Source organism: Pygoscelis adeliae, unplaced genomic scaffold (assembly GCF_000699105.1).
Source record: "Pygoscelis adeliae isolate BGI_AS28 unplaced genomic scaffold, ASM69910v1 Scaffold161, whole genome shotgun sequence".
Classification (NCBI taxonomy): Eukaryota; Metazoa; Chordata; class Aves; order Sphenisciformes; family Spheniscidae; genus Pygoscelis; species Pygoscelis adeliae.
This window is the reverse complement of record NW_008824061.1, coordinates 1,886,843-1,907,384: the sequence shown is the minus strand read 5'-3', so window position 1 is coordinate 1,907,384 and position 20,542 is coordinate 1,886,843. Positions and strand designations below refer to the sequence as shown.

The 20,542-nt window shown below is 42.8% G+C and overlaps 1 protein-coding gene across 1 annotated transcript in view; it reads left to right on the top strand.

The window, feature by feature from the left end:
- The window catches only part of LPP (LIM domain containing preferred translocation partner in lipoma), a 282,269-nt gene that overhangs the window by 155,220 nt on the left and 106,507 nt on the right, over window positions 1-20,542 (top strand). The gene's annotated exons all lie outside the window — the stretch shown is intronic.

The following is a 20,542-nucleotide window of genomic DNA, read 5'->3' as shown; positions in this document are numbered from 1 at the left end:
AAAGAGGAAAAAGCTTCAGACACAGAACAGAAAGTCTGTCCTTTTGGCATTTCCTTTACTAGAAGCACACAGACTGTTTTCCCTGAATTCCAGATTTCCTGACAGTGGGAACTTTTGAAGGCAAAGATGTTTCTCCAGGCAGTTTAGAGAGGGCAATAAATTACAGAAGTCCTTGAAGTATTATCTACTAGCAGCTAAGAAACTGCTTTTTCTCTTTTCTTCCCCTTCCTTACCAAGAAGCTAGGAGTGGGGAGAGAAGTAATAAACTCTCAGCTCTGCAGGTACTTGGTATAGCGCTTAGATTGGAAAGTAGTGAAAGACACAAAATTTGCACATAGCCTTAACTTGTGTAAATTGCTGTGGTTCCAGTGGAGTCACTGAGGAAGTGCTGAGGTACAGCAGATCCATATTTAGACTTTTATAGATACAAGTAGGCTTATATATATAAAAATTTAAAAACTTTAGTTCAGTCAACATCTCTATGGAAACGCAAATCATCTCGAACCACAAACAGTACAAGCCTGTTAGTCTCATTTGCATTACAAAGCTGGAGGGACAATTTAATTTAGCTCAAGTTTGGGGTTTCATGTATGCATATATATATATTTATATATATATATATGTTTGTGTGTGTGCACGTGGCATTTGCAAATACACATGCAGAAGTACTTCATATATATCTTTATAAAAATAATTTTGGTTCTTCTGCAAAACAGACTGTTACCTGCTTGGTGATAAATCCCTCCAGAACTTTCATTCCCTTCAAGCCTACTAAATATCTGCGTTATTACCTATTTCACTTTTGAACTTACAACTCTTCTCTGACATATTGGCGGCAGACTCTGCTTGATTGCTGCTTTGTAACACATATAGTTTAATTGGTGAAGATTGAAGGTGATCTTACAGTCCAACAGGAAATGCTCAGTAATAAAACACTGTATGCTTTGCCAATGAAGCAGTGTTATCCAGTTTTACCGCATGCTGTTTTCTTCCTTTGCAGACTAACTCATTCATAAAATCAACTTCTAGAATGATTTTATTTAAAGAGAAAAAAAGGAGGGGTATGTTAGAGCCAGATATCTGATAGAGAGAATTCTCACTGTAATTTGACTGGTGGGCTACAATGTGAATTTTAATGTATTTTCCTACACACAACTGGCTTCTGCATTTAGTTGTGTTTTGCCTTTTCAAGGTTGGTTTGAGGCCTTTCAGTTAAGGAAATTGATTTGAGAAGCCAGGGTAAGAAGCAGGCATTAATATATATCACATAAAATGCAAGAAGACCTTTACGAATTTTTCTTCTTGCAAGGGAATGATTTTAAAATATAAAACAATTTCTAAATGTATTCAAAAAAGCGCATTCTTAATTTTGAATGCACTTTAGGTGCAAAATAGTAAGGATGTTGTAAAAAATCCATCTCAGATTAGAAGTTCATGGCTGTTAATTCTAATACATACCATGATCCATCACTGTGTGAGAGGTAAAATTTTTCATTAAATTTGTTTAGGGTTTTTAAAGGGTAAAAAAAAAAAAAGGATGTTTATATTTTGCATTCTGGCTAGGAAGAGGTTCACGGCACTGTGGCTCTGTGTTTTTTGCTGCGTACTAATCAGGTTGAAGTCGCTGCTGATCCAAAATAAATCTGGATCGGTATGGGAACAGCAAATAATCTGTACTGGTTCTTAAAGCCCGCTGAGAACAATGAGTTCTACTCACACACAATGCTGCGTTGCATTCTGTCCTTGGGCCAGTTATGGAAGTGAGAATCATGCATGTGAAACCTCTGTGCATTTTAGTCTTGTGTAGCACCCCGTCTAGCATTAATGCCCAAGTCCTAGTTAGGAAATGAACTGGTGGAGTACATGTCCTCATTTAAACCTTCATGTGCTTCAAGGGGATTCCTGGCCAAAAACCTCAGGAACGTTCTCCTCTCAGCGGTAAATGGTGGGGGTTTCTGTAGAAGCAGCAGCGGAGTTGTCATGAGACCACCACAGAAACATGTGACACAACCGTCTGCTCTTGTGTTTTTTGCCAGCAGTGCTGTGCCCACTCAGACCAAGTCAAAGTCTGAAGCCTCTCTCTTAAATTCTCCCCTCCCAAAGGCTAGAGAGCACAAGACCAGGGTGACTCATTAGGTAGGCTGATTTCCGGCACCAAGATGTCCACAGTAGAAAACAAAAATGGCAAAGCCAGTTTCTGACATGGAGAATTCCTGCAAGTTTGCCCTGTGGCCAAAACAGAGTTGACGAAACTCCCACCACTGACCAGCTCGGCTATCATCAAATGTTTCTGTGCTGGACTGGTTAAGACACCAAGCACCCTTGTCAAGCTCTCCTATCTCCAAATAGGTCTAGGTCCTTTCACTGGTTTTGGTCACGTTTGAGTGTTTTTGAGACACTATTGCATGTCTCCCAGCTGGCTTTGTGGACCTTTGAGGGACCTCATGTGGATCCTGCTGTATTTGAGGGGTGGCCACTGTAGACACCTGGGAGGTCTGTCCTTCCTAGGTCTTGGATCCCTTGTATTCTCCTTCTTGTTTCTGAATCTACTCATAGGTCTGGGGAACGACATTCCCTCCCAAAGGGACCTGCACATTTTTGGCATCCAGACTGGGTGCCACTGAAATCACTTGGGACAGCTTGTGCTTTTGGTCCAGAATCGTGGAAATCTTAACAAAAACATTGATCTCTTGAGAGCGATCTGCTGATTTGGGAAGGACAAAAGTGTCTTGTAGCTCTGATTTAGTATAGCATCCAAAGCCGTGCTCCTTTGCTGCAGATTTGCTAGAAGGAGTAAGGGAGCAGCGTTCCTTTGGTAGCTGTGTCTGTTCTCACTAACACGGCACAAGTGTACGAGTTCCCTAACGCGTTTAGCCCACACCAGCCATGAGTCCCATTGACCCCATTTACATACATACAGGCATCGGTGCATATGGAGCATGACCTCCTCTTCAGACAGCCCTTCAGTGTTGCGCACCATTCTAGGTGAGCACTGTGGAAATTAAGTGGGGAGACAACTGGAAATCAGGAGGTAAAATTAACGAAGCAGCTTATGCTTTTGGCATGGTTTAGGTGGTGGTGGCCGCTCGTGATTAGCAGACCTCAACAACCGCATCGTTTCCGTGCTGCTGGAGGTGATGTTTCTTTGGTGCCTGCTGCAACCAGTATTGACACGGTCTCATGAAACTTGCAGTGCCCAAAAGGGGACTGTGACAGCTCGCTGTTCTCTCATTTTACACAGCTTCTGTCAGTTTTTCCACTGATTTAATACCTGTGATGGGGACATTCGCTTGGAAGTTTCATCTTTGCCTCAGAAACATCTGCTCACCAGTGTTCTTTGCTATGACTGATGCACTTCTCTTGTACTGGTTTAATAATTTTTACAGTCTGCCATCACTCACATAAAGTAGATACCTCCGGCACTTGCATTTGAACTGAGACTAATGCTCTTGCTGTTTGCTGTTAATCTAAGTGACTAGGAATTTTTTGTTCTCTGCAGATGAATAAATGCAATCTGCCAGATTCCCTCCTGCTGTCACAGGGATATATTCTTTCTTAGCTTTGCTTTTTGCTTGTGGAGAAAGGCAGGCAGCTTGCTGTACACTGCCTTCCTCCCCCTGAGTGTCTTCTCCCCCAAAATCTCATATCTCCACCCAAGTGTCCTCTTCCCAAAAGTCACATATCAAAAATTTCCACTGGATGGGATTCAGAGACGGTGTAAAACGATGGTTGAAGTTGGTTTTCTGTCAGTGTGAGACAGTGCCTTCCCATAGTTTTAAAATGCTAAATAAAGCAAAACCAAGTAAAATTAAAAAGGTTTATTTAAAATATTATACTTTGGCATTTAATGAATTAAAAAAGACAGAAAGCTAATGTAAAATGAAATAAAAGGTGAAATTCCAAAATTCAGAGTTGAATTTGCGATTTCAACATGACATTTCAAAATTTCCAGATGAATATGCAGTTCCTTTCTACCCTGAGAATAGCAACAAATGTCAAAATGTTGACATTCTTCACAAAACAGTAATTCCGAGTTCTAACCAGCACTAGCTGTATATCAGCCGCTGACTCTGTCATTGCTTCTGGGTGGATTAAATTAAATGCTGTTGCTTCTGTTAAAACGAGGAGGAGGAGAAGAAGGCAGTGGTGTCTAACAATGAGATGAGAAGCTCAGAGTCAGGAGTTGGTGGTACTCTGTGGCACTGAGAATGATGTTTTCCTCTTCAAGGTATTATAAATCTCTGCATCAAAATCTTTGGATTTCTTCAGGATTTTTGGGTGAAAAGGTGCTGGCAAGCGGTGCAAAGAGGTGTTTTCAGAACCAGAACACAGTCTGGTTTATACCCTAAACTTTTGAAAGAGCCCACTTCTCGGCTTGAAATCTATTTAACATTTTCGTTTCAGAATTTTACTGTTTGTTCTTTGTATTATATTTTTATTATTTAAGCTCTCTATATACTAGCAGGAACCATCTGATGACAGAGCAATTAATCAGATTTGTCTCTTAGGAATCATATATTTGAGTTGCTTTCCTGAAATAGAGAAACAACGAGTTGCCAGACAATTACCTTGAAGTTAAAGATAACAGGGAGCCTGCAGTTACCAGAAGTAAGTCAGGTCAGCATATACTGAGAAACCAACTTAAATTTACAGCTTCAGGATGCAGCTTTTGCAGCTTTAGCCTTTAGTCAGCCACAACGGGTTCGTAATATAAGAGGAATAATTGAGAAAGAGGCTTTTGGCATAATACCTGGATGTTCTTTCTTGCTCCTTCTTCAAATAAGCTGAGGACAATGCCTCCATACATGGTAAGGCATGGGGCAACCTTGAAGTTAATTAAGGCCTCTGTTTCTGTGCTGTTTAACTCTTGATAACCAAGTGTCTACCTTGACAGATACTGCCAGATCATGTTACGGTCTAACAGATAAGGATTTTGTATCTGAGGCCATAAAATATAGTGAGCGTATATTTACCTATAGGTGGAAAGGAACATCTGATGGCGAAGCTGTCTGGTTTTCGAGCAATGATGCTTACCTGAACCCTGGGGCCGGCTGAGCTCAGGTCTCTAGTGGGCAGCCTGGTCTGTAGCACGATGAGGCAAGGACAGTTGGCCTTGCTACCAGTTTACAGCTTTCAGTTCAAAAAGCAGCACCCATAAAAGTGAGTGCCACTTAATTAATTCGCAGGCATATTCTGGCTGTTGTGTGTGATGGTGCTGCTGATTACTGGAGGAGCTGTTTCCTTCCCTTTTAAAATACACTCAAGTCCAACCACATCGTAATTCTTCCAAAGCCAAGGCACCAGAGCATGTGGTGAAGCTGGTCTTCTGTCAAATAACCTCTGTGTCGTCATCATGTTTATTGCAATGAAGCTAGGACATGAATGGGTAGGGAAACTTGCCCAAGCTTAGGCACCCATCGATTAGAAGAGCTGCGGAGAATGAGGAGACGTGGGGCATCTTGGTGTCATTGGATGGCTCTTCTGTTTGAGGTGAGAAGGGCGCTGGCTGCTCTATTGTTGTGAAACTCTTTGGGCCTATGACCCGATGGTAATGCCAGTGTTAAGACAAGGAACTGCTCACGTCATAGTGGTGCTTTGGGTGATGTGATATTTTGGTCATGTCATTTGAAGTGGATCGTCCTAAGTTTGGGTGGTTTTCTCACTGACCTCTGTGAAGCATATTTGTGGTCTTAATCCAGTTCTTAATGGCACACGTACACATATTATAGTAATGGTTTGTTACTAAAGCACCACTTTGTGTAGGGAGCTGTGCACAATTTAAAAGATGATTCATTTCTCCATTGATAGGCATGGTTGTCCACAACTAGACTCCTGAGCCTAGTACTTCTATGAGCAGGCAAGTTAGAAAGTCGTTATGGTGCATGGTGAGCAGTGCAAGCCATGTAGGATCCCAGCTAAAATAGATATTCAGTTATAAAGAGTAGAAAATAGTCTATAATGGTTGCTGATATAATATTTTTTCCTCCAAGAGTTATGGTAGGAAATAATTGATAATACGTGGTTACATTTACTGATCATAAATGTTCTGGTACTAAACTTACTTAGGCCCCCACATAATGGGCTTCCTGTTAAGATTTACCTCTGGATAACTATAAAGAAACACAATATAGTAAGTTAAATAGCAGCCTTTGGAAAAAAAAAAAAAAAGTGGAAAAAAAAAAAAGAAGAGGTTTCCTATCACAAGCTGAAGGAACTCCTGCAAGGCAAACTGAATCTGCAATTATACTGACAGTTTTGTTATTAAATGAAAATAATAGTGAATTATAAAGTTGTAAAATTGTTTTCACAATAATATTTTGTTTTTATAACTCATACTATTTCACTTAGTAGCTGCCTGGCTCCAGAGCAAGTTACATAACATGATATTATGAATGTGGTGCCTCAACTTTTTGTCTAGGGAATTAATTTAAGGGCTCTAAAATTTCCAATCACATTTTCTTCTTTGTTCCAGTCACAGTGTATTCTCTCTGCTTGAAAAAATATCAGATGAACTGTGTCTTGCTTGTAGCAGAGTAGTATTCATATGTCTCTTTATCCACACTAATAGGGCAGTGACTTAGTTTTACATGGATCCTCAAAATAGTCCAGATTAAAATGTGCTGTCTAAGTGAGCTGCATAAAACAAATTAGAAGAGCGGAGATACTGTGTGTTAGTTGATCAATCTAGCATTAGCAAGGATTTTCCACTGTGTGGTTTAGCATCAGCACAGACAGATGAATTATTATTACTGTCAGTATCACTCATCCCCCCCAATTAAATCTTTTTCTAAACAAACAAACAAAATTTCCTCAAATGAATTGGCAGTAACTTAAACTGACATATTAGGATTACTTTAGTCATCAGTAAAATGGAACCACACCTGAGCTATTATAGAGCAGATTAGCTGTAATAATTTTCATCCCGTTGTTGCCTCGTTAGACTCTATTTTACCAACACATGAAGGGTATTTTTTCCAGGGGTTTCCTCCAGCTTTGTGAGAGCTGGTCGCTCATTAAATGAATCACCTTCTTTTCTGTTGTTGCTGTGAGAGAGCTTGAAGTGAAAGCTCATGGCTTTTTCAGGGAAAAAAAAAATGCGTAAGTGGCCAAGGAAGCTCCTGCTGTGTGTTTGCCACTGATGGATTCCTTCTAGGCTGTCACCAGGAAGTCCAGTGGGTTTTATAAGACTTTTTTAAGTCAGTCGACAGAAGAAATCTCCCGTGAAGAAGTGCCCTGCAACATTTGTACTCTTGTAAAACTCAGTTTCACGAGTATCTTGCAGACTTAAAGTCCCAGGTGACTATCGTGTTCCCCTGGTCTGATGATCAGCATCAGAGAGGTGCCCTGCACCTCCTTCTCCAGCTTGTGTCAGAAGAAGGCTCTTCTGTTTCCTTTGCCGCATCAAAGTCCTTTCTCCCTCCTGTTAAGCAACACTTATTTGTGACCTCTCTTCCCCAAGGCTGCATCCCAAGAACATGCTTTAGAAACACATCAATTCTTGCACGACCTCATTTGAATACTTCAGTTAAAACTTTCTCCTAAACCCATTTCCTTAACTGCATTTCCCATAATCTAGGTTTTTCACATGACTTCTACGTGTTTCCACATCATTTTCCCCGAGGGTGCTTGTCCCCCAAGGCTTAAGCTTAAAATTGGGGCTTTTGCTGCTGTTGAATTTCCAGATCACTGAGCAAATGGTGGATGAGTCTTTCTAGTAGATTTTAAGTAGAAAGACACAACGCAGTTGTATTGCAGGCAAACGTGGCCCTGTAGATAACAGAGGGTGTTGGAAATGCATGTGCTTGTGTTTGTTTCTTTGTGAGATTGCTCACCAATAAGTATGTCCAAATATAGTTTTCAAATCTGAATTCAGCTTCCCACCCACCTTTTTTTACCCTTTCACCATAAGGTCACCTTCTGGTGAATAAATACAGCACAGCAATTAAAACCATATGTGTAATTAAAAGAAATTCAGCTTAAATTTAAACAGCATGAAGATAAGAAAGGTAAAAGGATAAAGACAACTGGAAGCTCAGTTCTGTGTGACCTGCTTTTGAATAAACAACATTATATTCCACAGTCAATTATCCAAAAAGTACAATGTGTTCTGTTGCCAAAAAAAGGTTGTCAGATAGAAGTGGTTAGTCAAAAGGACACATGCACTGGAGTGAACATTAGTCTATTGTACTCAGTATAATATTATACAAACAGGGCTGGTTTGTTGCTGGCTTTTTTTTTTTTTTTTTAGTTTTTTGACCACAGATGAGATTATGCAGCTTTTTAATATTATTTCATAAACATCTCATTGCAGGCTTCAGAAGAGGTGCAGGCATTGCTAGGGAAATCAAATAAGGTATGCTCTGTGCAGCCCAATAATAAGGCTTCCAATACAAAAGTGGAAAAACAAGTCATTAGTTACAACCATCGAACGGAAGAGGTCTAATGGGAGCCACAGGATAAACATTCCATTTTATTATGTCTTCGTTATATGTTTTGCAAGACTCCGTGGTTATAAATTAAAATTGCTTTTTGCAGCAGTGGCTGTAAAAAGTTCAAAATCTGTGAATGTACCTATTATTTTTATTTATATCACAGCAGGCTGCTAACAAAATTAACTTTTTTTTCCTCCTGTTTGTTAGTTAAAAGATGGAAAATGCATACAAACGCATATCTGCAGGCAGCACTCAAAAATGCTCCCCTCCCTTTTTTTTTTTAAATCAAGATGGCATCAATTTAAAGTGGGAGAGAAAAGCAGGGGGAAACGCAAACATCTCCAGAAAAAACTTCTTCACCATTACACAAGTTGGTAGGGTCTGGTGTTTGTTTAGAAATTTAAATTAATGCTAGCGAAAGCATCCAGACTGTGTACTTTGACAGATGAGACGGGGTTTATACTTGAGACCATGTCGCTGACAAAGCAGAAGACTTTCCAGGGCTCTTCTCCAGTTGAACTGGCAGTCTTGAAGACCCTGATTACCAGCAGAAAAAGCAGTGTCAGGACAGGATTTTCCCATGCTGTCTCCTGCCTTTTGAGCAGGCGGGAGACGTGCTGCTGTGTGAGGGAATGTGTTCAACCTCTGACTCCCTGCTCCAGACTCTTTTCTGAACCTTCCAGCAAAACAATTAATTTGTTTGTTTGTTAATTTAGCTTTTGGAAGTCACTGCCCCAAGGTAACAGCCAGAGCAAAAGATTTGTGGAATGGAGGTTTGTGGTAGTTAGAAACATCTGTTTCTCCTTTTAAAAAGGATAAGAAGGACATGGAGTCGTAAACCCTCATCAACCCTTCTGCTTCCATTTAGGAGTTAATCATTAACTGTGGGACCATAGACAGCTGCTTCTCTCGAGGACAGGCTATCCCGTACCTGTACAGTAGATCGGTGGCTTTCACCTTGCAAATCCCAAGCGTCAGCAAATTGCTTCTGAGCTGTACTTCCCCCTGATCTATGAAAACCTGTTGTCGGAAGCTTAAATTCATTATGCGGGGGCCTGCACGTCCAAGGGAGAAATAAAAAATGGTATGCAAATTAAAAGAGGCAGAAAACCACTGCCCTAGGGACTTTCCTACTCTTTCACATTAGCATTCCCTATGGGCCGTTGAGGAGACAAGGGTGAGGAAAAAAGCCGAGGTGGTCTCACTTGGGCTGGGAATTGCTGCTGTAGGGGGGACGAGGTTCATGAGCATCTTTCTCCAAGGACTGGATAGAAAGAGCCTCCAGGCAGGGACCATGGCGCATCACTAGGATGCACCAGATCAAAGCAAAAAATGATACGTGCTTCTGAGTCTACACAGTGCTGCTGCTGCTGCTTCCTGGTTATTACCATTATAATTTTGCAAGTGTTGCTTAATAATTGTTCTAAATAGTAGATAATGCCAAGAAGTCAATACCATGGGACCTAATTGTTTTTCAATCATCGGGAAATTAAAAAAAAAGCGTGTTTTGTGCTGAGGGACCTGTTTTAGACTAGAAACCTGAATTTTTCTACACAAGCTGAGTTTCTGCAAACTTTGCCTCCCACTGTGCTGAGAGTTTCTGAGAAATTATTTTATTTCCCATTTTAGATGTTGGACAGTGACTCAGTATGCCCTGGAAATACTATCATTCTAGCAATTTTCTCATGTGGTAGCTCAGCTTAATGTCAGAGAAATGGGTAGTTATGAGTCCAGACACTATAACGTCGGACTTAGGTTCTAAAAATAAATGTTTGGTTAACTTTTAGTTGTCAACAACTTTTCTACCGCCACACATGCTGGAAAATGGAGTAAGTGGCCTCATGCAATTCCAGGCACTCTCTGTGGTCAACAGAAGTATCTATAGAAGATTAAATATGCTGGTAATACAGATAAATGCTGTGGCCACTCTTGCCATGTAGTGTGTATGCCCTGCTGTGTAGAAGTTTGGGAGCAGAAGAGTTAACTGTTTACTAAGAAGAGCAAGTAAGCAAGCGTGGGTCTAGACAGGCCTTGCTAGCACACCTGATTTCTCAAATGTTTCCTTTCTGGCTCTAGGCTAGGTAGTTTACCCTTTCTCCCTTGTAGTTTCCTCTGTAAAACGGGTATAATGTCTGCCTCCTGTATCACAGTGGGGGTTTTGAGACTTGATTGTCTGCAAAGTAGTTTTAAAGTCTATAAATGCAAAGTATTATTCCTATTTTCTATGTGAAAGGCAATTGAAATCATGTGCAGAGCCTCTCACAGCAGGCATAGTGGTTATTTGCACTGAAGGATATTTCTGCACCTTTGTATGGAAATGAAGAAAAGACCTCTCATAAATCTGTGGCTACTAAAAACAGTTAACTTTTAGCATTTACGTAGTGTTTTATATCTTCAGAGTCCTCTTATGAATCTTAACTAAATTCTTCACAAAGCCTCTGAAAGGTATACGGCAATATCCTGCTTTTATGGTCATTTTCCCATACTCACGGAGGGAGAAAGTAACTCAGCCGGGCTCACATGGGTAGCAGCCACATGGCTTTCTCCTCCATCGGTCTGCGTCTTGATGCAGTGACAGAGGGATAGCTAGGTACCTGTTCTGAGGAGATAAAAATGTTGCCTCAGAGGTGGAGAATGAATTAATTAACCAAGTCATATGGTTTTAAGGATGAGTTAGCTTTAGGACAGTGAGGTATATACATGCTAGCCTTGAGGAACGATGCAGCGTTCTGACCTTGTCTGGGTCTAAGGGCTTTGGTGGGGTTTAGGATGAATGTGGTCCACTCTCTTATCTACTGAGTGTGTGCTTAGAGCGGGAATAGACAGTGCCTTGCCATGGCGTAAGTCCCTGTTTTGTTTTGTTGCCCAGCATGGACAAAGGCCAGTGAGACCAGACGTGACTACTAGCATCCTGGGCTTTTCTGTTACTGAAGCATCTGCATGTTTTATGGTGAACCAGATGCAAAGAATGTGGGAAATGAAGAAGAGGATAAATGTTGTTGCCCAGTGTTCAGGATCGTTCAACCGGCTTCCTTTGGTGTTTAATCTGAGATGGCTCGTCTGACATTTGGTGGCGATGTTATGCCCCATTCGGTTTTAGAAGGCTGTAAAACAAACTCATTTATGAAAGGAGCTGTTTTGCAGCTGGAGTCAGGCTATCTCCATACAGTAATTCCAGCTGTTGGGAGTTTATGAGATGAGAAGCTAGGAATGGAAACGTGCAAACATCCAAAAAAGCCGCAGCAGATACGACACCACAAATATGAAGCCCATATACAGAATATGTATGGAATAATATTTTAGCAGAGTTTGATCTATCCTGTGAAGGCACTTGAGTTGTAATGTACAGGTTACCATTTTGCAATATGTATATTGGACCAGAGTGATGTCAGTATAGCTGTATTAACTTTGGAGCAACTATGTTGATTTAATAATAGCTGGGAGTATAGATCAGAGGCTAACGTAGTGTCTGTCATCTGGGGTTCTCAAGCAACAACTAGGAGACTAAGTCACAGAGTAGCCTCTTCTATTCTGTTACTCCCTGCCTGCCTAAAACAATTACATATTGAACCTAATTCTGGTGTTACAGTGACTTTACGGTCAGCTCTAGGGGAATCGACACCTTATACTTGCTGGTACATAGGAGAGCTTGGACTGGTCTATACTAGCCTTAACATTTTTCCATACTTTCTTTCGTGAGACATTGATTCTGAGCAAACGGATATTTTACTTCCCATATAACAAGGTATCCATGTGTGAGTTCTTGTAAAGGAGCAGGAAGAGGAATGCAGGAACAGAACAGCTCAGGTAAATGACACCCCACAGTGGATACCCATCCATTTCTGGGGAGGTTTGCTGTAGCTTTCAGAGTGGTATGTGGCTGATTGGGGTTGTTTGTGCACAGACACCACCAGTGATGTGGGACTGTTGGCAGTATAGGTAGAGAGCAAAGATAGGTGTCAGGATGGGTTGGTGGTGAACATGCATCCTCACAGTACAAAGCAGAAATAATATTGAAAACTTGGGCCGTTTTTACAGATATGTGTTTCCTCCTAAGCTTTCTTTCCAAGCCCCCTGCTCCTGATTTTTCCCAGAAGGATTTCTCTGTATCTCACATCCTATTTTTCTTGGAGAGAGTTTTCTTCCTGCTTCTTTTACACTCTGCACAAGAGGCAGCTGTTCACTCCTCTGCGGCGATGAATATATGCAAGGTCTGTGTGTGAGGTTCAATATACAAGGTCCAGAGCATTGTGATGACAGTGAGCAAGGCAGCTACACTGAGCTTTTGCTGATGAGAGTTTATTGCTGATGGTTTCATATCAGCTCGTATCTGCCTCAGCTGTTCTGCAGATGCCTTTATTCCCCAGCACTGTTTTTTCCACTTGAATTGCAGGAGACTCTGATTCCTCGGCAAAGGTGTGTAGCTTTCCTCAGACCTGTGTGATTACCACTGGATAGATTTAGATTGGCAGGAGCCCAAGAGATTTGAGTGCTGGAAAAACCATGAGGACTCATAAATCAGGGGACTACAAGAATGAATATAAAAACCTACCTGACAAAGGGAAGCAACCTGGAAACTGCCTGGCATACATTGAGTCTGGGGTTTGCTGTGGGATGCTAACACCCACATGCATACGCAGGCATGTAGGCAAATATCAGCTGGGTAATTGCACTTCTAGAGCTCTACCCATGTTCTCGGTGTTAGCTGTTCAGCTGTGATCACCCATGATTTCTACTCCTTTTGTGCCTCCAATCCAGGAAGGTCAAAGTACTAATGCTGAGGACCGCAACTTACGGCCTTCAGCTGAACATGGGCAATGAGTTGTTTTCAACCAAAACGTGGATTAGTTTAAGTGACCTCATGTGAGCCTTTAGCACACTCTCACCAAAGAAGTTGCCAGCTTGGTTTGACGGCTTGGACCCTGTATTACCTTCCTTTCCCCTGGGGTTACTGTGGATGAGCTGTTCCACACTGATTTCCCGCATAGGCCTGCTTGCCCCAGGCATGTGCTATTCAGGTGGCTCATTCTTCTTTCATAGGAACTCTGGTGGGATCTCTAAATCTACCTGCAAGGGAAGAAGCCTGGGGATTTCTGTGTGCAAGCAGTGAAGGACCGTAAGAATGCCTCTGAATAGCCAGCATTCATCATGTAGATGGGGAAACCAAACCTTGCTTGGGTTAATTAACATGCCCAAGTCCAAAGAGCGAGTTGGTGCTGAAGTGGGGAAGTGAACCCAGAGGTTTTGACACGCAGCGGTCTGTGCTTCCTCTTAAAAGGAGAAGTTGTGATGGCACCTGTCAGGTCTGAGGGTTGTTGTGTGAGGCCATTCAAACCGCCAAATCCAAGTTTCAATAAGTCTTTCAGTTTTCCTTTGTTCTTGCTGCACTGGGTTGTCAGAGAAGCTCTGAGGGAAAGGGGCACGTCTGGGTGTGCTCCTGGGAGCTGCTGGGCAGCTCCAGGTGAGCCTAGGCCAGAAACTGGAGTTGGGATGTCGCTCCAGAATGACGTTGCCTCGCTGACTGGGATGCGCAGGCACGGGGCAGCAAGCAAAGCAAACACGGGTGGTTTGTGTGTGTGTGTTTGCACATCAGAGCGCAGCTGCCTTGTCTGCTTGTTTCAGAACATGAGGGAAAGGGGACAGCCAGCGGTCACCAGCCGCCTTTAGTAAAACGTTATCTTAATCAATCATCTGGTTGTGTTGTTTATTGGGGGTCAGCACTGTCCACACAGCATGTAAGTTTATCCCTACCTTGTCTTAGTCCAAAGGCCTAGGGGCAAGCCTGACAATGGAGCAAGCCCAAAATTCCTCCTGTGGGCGGCACTGAAAGAGCAAACCTCAAGAAAGGCTTTGAGTGTAGCTCAAGGCATAGTCAGCCCTGCTTGTTTGCTCTCTCCCTGTTCTCACTCTCTTGCCACCACAACACACATTAGTACTAGCTGATTCATGAATGTACATATTCCCTTCTCCCTACTCTACATCTCTCTCTCTTGCATCCTCTAACGTATAAGAAGGAATTTGTGCAACTGGCTGGCTTCTGTTGAAAGCATCAGGCACCTTGCAGGGTTGACCTTCAGCATTTCATGTTTTAACATGAACATGTTTTAACCCAGAGGCGACAGGTCAAGACCAGGGCCAGGCCTCCATTGTGTTTGATGCTCTGTTGACCCAGCAGTATTTGTCCTGGTTATTTCTTGCAGCAATGAGTTCCATCAGTTCATTGCTATTTCCTTTCCTGTTTCCTCAGCACCCTAATCTGTAATACCAGCAGTCCTTCCTTTTTTCACATTTTTTCCCCAAGCCAAGAGACTCTAGACTCACCAGTTTCTGCAGTCCCCTGTGTTGTGGAAGGCCATTGCATATATCCATTGCTCTCTTTATCTGGGTCATTTGCAAATCTGCTGGTGGCACGTATACAGATCAGCATCTTGGGAGACCTGCTAATTTTCCCATCAGTGTGTGAGCTGCTTTGGTCCCAGCCTTTGCTTTGGAGAGTTTCCCATTGTCACAGTGTCTAGGGAGCTGCTGGCTTTCTTGAGCACCTTTGTTCGCTTGTGCTGGGACACTGGCGCTTGTGCAGCTGGGGCTGTTGATCTGTGTGTATTTGCCGTATTGTTTGCTCTTGTCACGCCATGTGTCCTCTAATTACACTGCCCTGGATGGGTGCCAGCAGGAGGAGGACAAGATGTACAGCACAACGTGAGATGGCACGGAGAGGTTTTACTCGTGTGTGAGAGAAGACTTCATCCTGCTCTTTTGGCAAATGTTTAATATTCACAGGAATGTCCAAAGTGTTCTTCTTGTTCTCAGCAAGCTAGGGCCTGGCTCTGAGCAGTTGCAAATAGCCACTCGCAGCCTTGCACATGAGGCTCTGCATGATGTGAACACGTGGCTGTTTTCACATAGGTCTTCCCTCCATACGAGTGGTGTCCTTGATGCCAAATCACTTTTGAGCCACGAAGCACTTACTGATCCCACCAAAAGCTCTCTGACCGACTGAGACAAATCCACCTTTGAAAATTGAACTAATGCAATGTGATGACTCAGAAACATCAAGGGATTTTTTTTTTGTTTGTTTGTGTTGAACCACAAATGGTTCTGTTTGAGGTTTACCTAGGGTCAAGCTACAAACTATAGAGCCAAATTTTGACTGTGCTGTTTGGGGCTTAGCTCATTATAAGGAGGCCAGTCCTTAACTGGCATACATAATCAGATTTGAATTTCACCTCAGAGCCAAGAACTGATCTTTAACTTTTACAGTTCTGCATTTTCTGTAAAGTACGTATTTATAGTCAATGTAACGCTGCCACATGACTGGTAAACAAGCAAGTCCCCAAAGTAAACACCATAAAATAGGAAAGCTTTGGACAGGATTTACATCATCAAAGTTTCCCTGAATATTTTCAACGATTATCTTTTGTCTTATGTTGTCATCGTCTTTTTTGTTTGTTTGTTTTTTGTTAATTGACTCTGTACAGATTCCTTTTAATGTGAGCTATACACTGTGTTTTACTGATATTATGTGTCAGGGAAAAATGTGCATCTGATTTGGAGGGAAATCCTGTTCAGGCATGAAGATAAAGCAAGGTTTGTGTAGTAGGTGCAAATTAGATTTGTTTTCATCCTTTGCCTTAGTATGAGTATATAGTATTTATGTGGGGATAGGTGGTGCTCGTTTCTAGTGCAAAACCAGTTGTTGATCCTCCTAAACTGAGTGAAAGTAGCTGAAAAGTAGCTGAAAATCCCAGGGAAAAGTAGAGAAGGATTTTTTGGGGCATGTTCCATCTCAGGCTGGGGAATGTAACTTTTGCTTTTTGTATCTTCACATGTGATCTTGCCAAAATTTCTAGCGTGCTCATAGCTCTCTGTCTTCATTGCTGCTGTGCTTTTTTTGACTTGTGATCATCTCAGCTTCATTAATAACAACTAACCCCTTTCATCACTCTGTCTCTCTGTTTATTTAGAGATTGACCTTTTGAGCGTTTGCACTAACAGTTTCTCTTTGTGAAATGTTCAACCGCCGAAAATAAGTTCCAAGAAAGGGAATGTTATTTTTCTCTTGCATACTTGCAGCATTCAGAAGACGTGCCTGTCCACCTGCTTTTCAAAAGGAGCGCACCCAGCTGCTCTTGCCTGTTTTGGGGTGTCCAGAGCTTAGGAGATGGTGCCTTGTAATGAATGTTAACAATTGTGATTTGGCCTGGAGGGTAGCATTAGGATGTATTGGCAGCGGTGATCACAAGGGGGTCAAGTACTTTATTTTGCACCCCCTTTGAAAAATCCCCTCTCGGGGATGCATTACTAAACACAGTTTCTCCAGAGCTAGCTACATACATGAACAGCATTTTCTACCGTTTGTGGGGCTGGCTATGAGAGAGATCCTGCAGAACCTACAGCATTTAGAAGAACAAGAGCAATAGTCTCTTTATTACCTTACAGCAGCTAAAATGCAAAAAAAAGGCAGAGAGATCTTGCATATAGAAAAGCCTGTACATTTCTAGTTTTCTGTGTTCCTTGGCTACAGTCAGAAATAAAATGTAGATATGTTAACATGACAGTGAGGTCTTGATTTGGCAGTCGTTCTAGAGGTGAATACGTTGCCCTCTGAACCATTGATACCATTTCCTGTATGAAGAAGAGGAGGAAGAAAGTTTCAGAAGGAAAAAGCAGAAACTCTCATCAAAGTAGAGGAGCAACAGAAGCCCTGTTCCCCCCAGAGCAAACCAAAACTCGGGAATGAAAGACTCAGAGAAAGCAGGACAGTAAGGATTCATGTCTACCATGAACAAAAGTAGCTTTGAAACGGTTGTTGCATAGGACAGCACTTCAGGTACCCCAGTGCTCGGAATTAGGCTAGAGTGACTAAAGGGTTTTGACAGAGCACTAGCATGCAACTCCTCTGCTAAGTGTGAGAGAAACAAGAAACCACAGGGAAATGACTGCAAACCCCTTTGTCAAAAGCTTTGAGAAACCTTCCTGTCTTTGTCTTTTCCAAACTTGTCATGTCAACTTGAGCCATCGCTATTCCTAAATCTGTTACACTACAAAACACAGCACATGTGCAAGCTGCCGAGTCGCTGTTTAATGAAGCATAGTTTCCTATTGTCTGCGAGACAGTTTTTACAGACGTCAGGTTTGCACTTTGGTTGGGTTACAAGAGCCCAGCCCTGAGCTCGAAAGGCTGCAACGTCTTCAAGCAAGGGACAGTCCTTCTGTTATTTCTGCACCTCATTTAGCAACCCTATTGAATTTACTAAGACTGATCAGATGAAAGTCATGGTCAGATTCCTCCTCTTCGGCCCCAAGAATGGCTATGAGAAGTTAGTCTTTGCGGTATGTGGTGTCACCATTCAGCTGCACTGTCACCTGCACTGTTGTAACCACATGGTGCAGGAAACAGCAATGCATTAAAAAGAGAAAACATGCTGCTCCCGTCACAGTCATTTCAGGCTCAAAGCCTGGTCTGGCCATGTCCTCTGATGCGTAACAACTTTCACTGGCTGTGGGTTCTGGCACCCGCCTCGCACTCAGGTTTCTCAACGTTCATTCTGTTAAGAGCCCCATTTTATTTAAGTCCTGTAGGATTTGCAGCTGGCCAGGTTGCTCATGTTGAAATATGTCAGTGCCGTGCCTTGCAGGGCCCTGTGATCCATCTGCAAGAGCCAGTAACTTGGGTGTCGCTTGTCCAGTCCCTGAGCCTGGACGTGGCTGGGCTCTTCCTCAGCCGGCAACTCATGCTGGTGCTGATGCCTGTTTCCCAGTATCTCTGGGTTAGCCTGTAAGGTTGTTGTTCATTTTATTCCTTCCCCTTAACTCATTATCTCTGAGGCTGTCCAAAGCAGGCTGCTTTTCTTTGGACTTCTGTAGAGTAGGTTTGGCTTTGCTCAGTTCATTTATACAGACTTTTCCTTCCTGGTTATCTGGCTGTACTTTGCACCCCCAGAATCCATGGTTTATTCACCTGTCTGCAGCTTCAGTCGCTTCTTTGCTGTGGTCCTCACCCTTCTCCTTTTTAACACCATCTCTGTTCAGATGTCTGGGTGGACCTTGTCATGACTGCCACCAGTTGGCCCCGGGTGTTTATCTTCAGCCTCATACATCCACCACCCGCTTTTGTCCATGGTAAGAATCCACCTCTCCCTCCATGTTGCTGCTATTCTGCACTGACAGTCATGCTGATAGGGTTTGTACAAAGCCAAGCAAATTAAGCAGAAAGATTCACATCCAATGGATTTCTTTGGGTTTTGGGTCATGTTATGGGGATAGACTGAAGCATTTAGCACCCAACATGCCACTAGTGTGCTGAAAGCAAAATTTTAACAATGTGGTCACCACCCTAACTCTGCTCCATCACAGGACAGCAGCTCCATAATGCAGTATCCAAGCCGGGCAGCCTCTGCCCTGCTTGCTTTTTGGTGGCATTAAAAAAAGGGTGCTTCAGAGATGGGCAGTCATGGTAGACCAGCTCTGTGCATCTGTGACCTTCATTAGGGATGGGGCATTGTTTCCTACATGCCGTGTCCTGCAGCAATGGGGATCATGGAACAAATGGGGTGATTCTGACCAACAGTTACAGGGGAAGTTGGGGGCACCCAGTGACTGTGTGGAAAGAGGCAGGGAGAGGGAGTAAGGAAACTCTCCGGTGACAGTGGAATATAACTAATAGGTCCCTGCAGCTGTCTCCCCTTTCTGGCTACACTTTCCCTCTTGATTTCCAGCATGGAGAGCAGCAGGGGAAGCCAAAAGTCTTTCCTGCTGGCAAAGAGGAACAATTTGGACGTCTCTCTGCCAAAAATGTGCATTCTTGAGGGAACAGCCAGATGCCTTGGCATCACCCAAGATGCCTCAGTTCATTGAATCTTAGCAATGTAAAGACTGGGAGGGATGGAGACTATCTCATGCCATTCCCATCAGCAAAGCAGGATTAAGTATATCCCAGCGAGCAGCTCCCAGACACTTCTCCTGGCAAAGGCCGCTTCTGGTTGGGAATCCCACTGTTGCTACCAAATATCCGCTGGGCTCCTGACCCAAGTTCCTGCTGGTGTGGTGCCATGAGGACGCCCAGGCTCTCCCGGCATACATTTGTCAAGCCCAGCCCTGTCAAGATGTTTCCTCCATGCCAAGTTTGATACCAATAGAGATGCGGGCCTGCTGTGGGGGCGGTGAGCTGCACTGCTTTTAGGAGTAGATGTGGGAGGGTTTGAGAGATGGGCTTCCTTGTCTTCTCTGTTCTTAAGAAGAAGGAAATCTGAAGTTTTGTTGCCAAATGGTGATTTTTTTCTACAATATAAAATCAAGGCCTCAAACCCTAGTTTTGCAAACACAAGTTAGAAGCTGATCTTTCTCATTAGAAATAACTGTGCAGTGAGAGAGTGATGCTGCAGCTGTAACACGTTGCAATCTCTCTTCTCGTTTTTCTTTCCTTTGAGGCCAATTTTTTCTCTCTGGCACCCAGCATTAGACGTATACATCTATATTTGGCTACTGAAGAAGCAGCCCAAGGTATGATTTTCCATAGCACAATGCATTTGACTTCAATAGCGGCTGCAGGGACGCAGCAGTTCAGAAAAGCTGACCTCTGATTTAGTGTTTACAGATGCATTTCAAAGCTTGACTTCAGGCTCGTGAATTTGAAAATGTTTGACCTAAAGTCCTTTTCCCCTTTCAGTTTATTGCCAGCTCTTATCTGGTCGTTACTGTAGCAGGTCACCAAATTATCCCTTAGCAGCAGCCATCAGTAAGTGTCAATTCCCAGCAAATGAATTCAGCAACTTGCCAATATTTTTTTTTTTATGATGGCTATTTAAAGATGACAAAAATCATAAATCTTCCAGGCTTGTCATTGAGAGTTTATATGGAGTTTGTTGATGAAACAACTTCACAGCTCAGCTGAAGAGGAACTGCAGGGTTTTAAGAAGCAAAAGGCTTTTGATAGTGTGCAGTAGTCCAAGAAATTGAAGATAAAAACCAACTTGCTGGCATTTTGTCCATATTCCTTCTTCCTAGTCAGAGCGAGAGCTTCTCTTCACATCCTTGAGAGAGTCTGAGTATTTTCCAGCCGCTGTAGAGGCCAACCACCATGTACAGCAAGGGGATGTTTTTAACCCTGG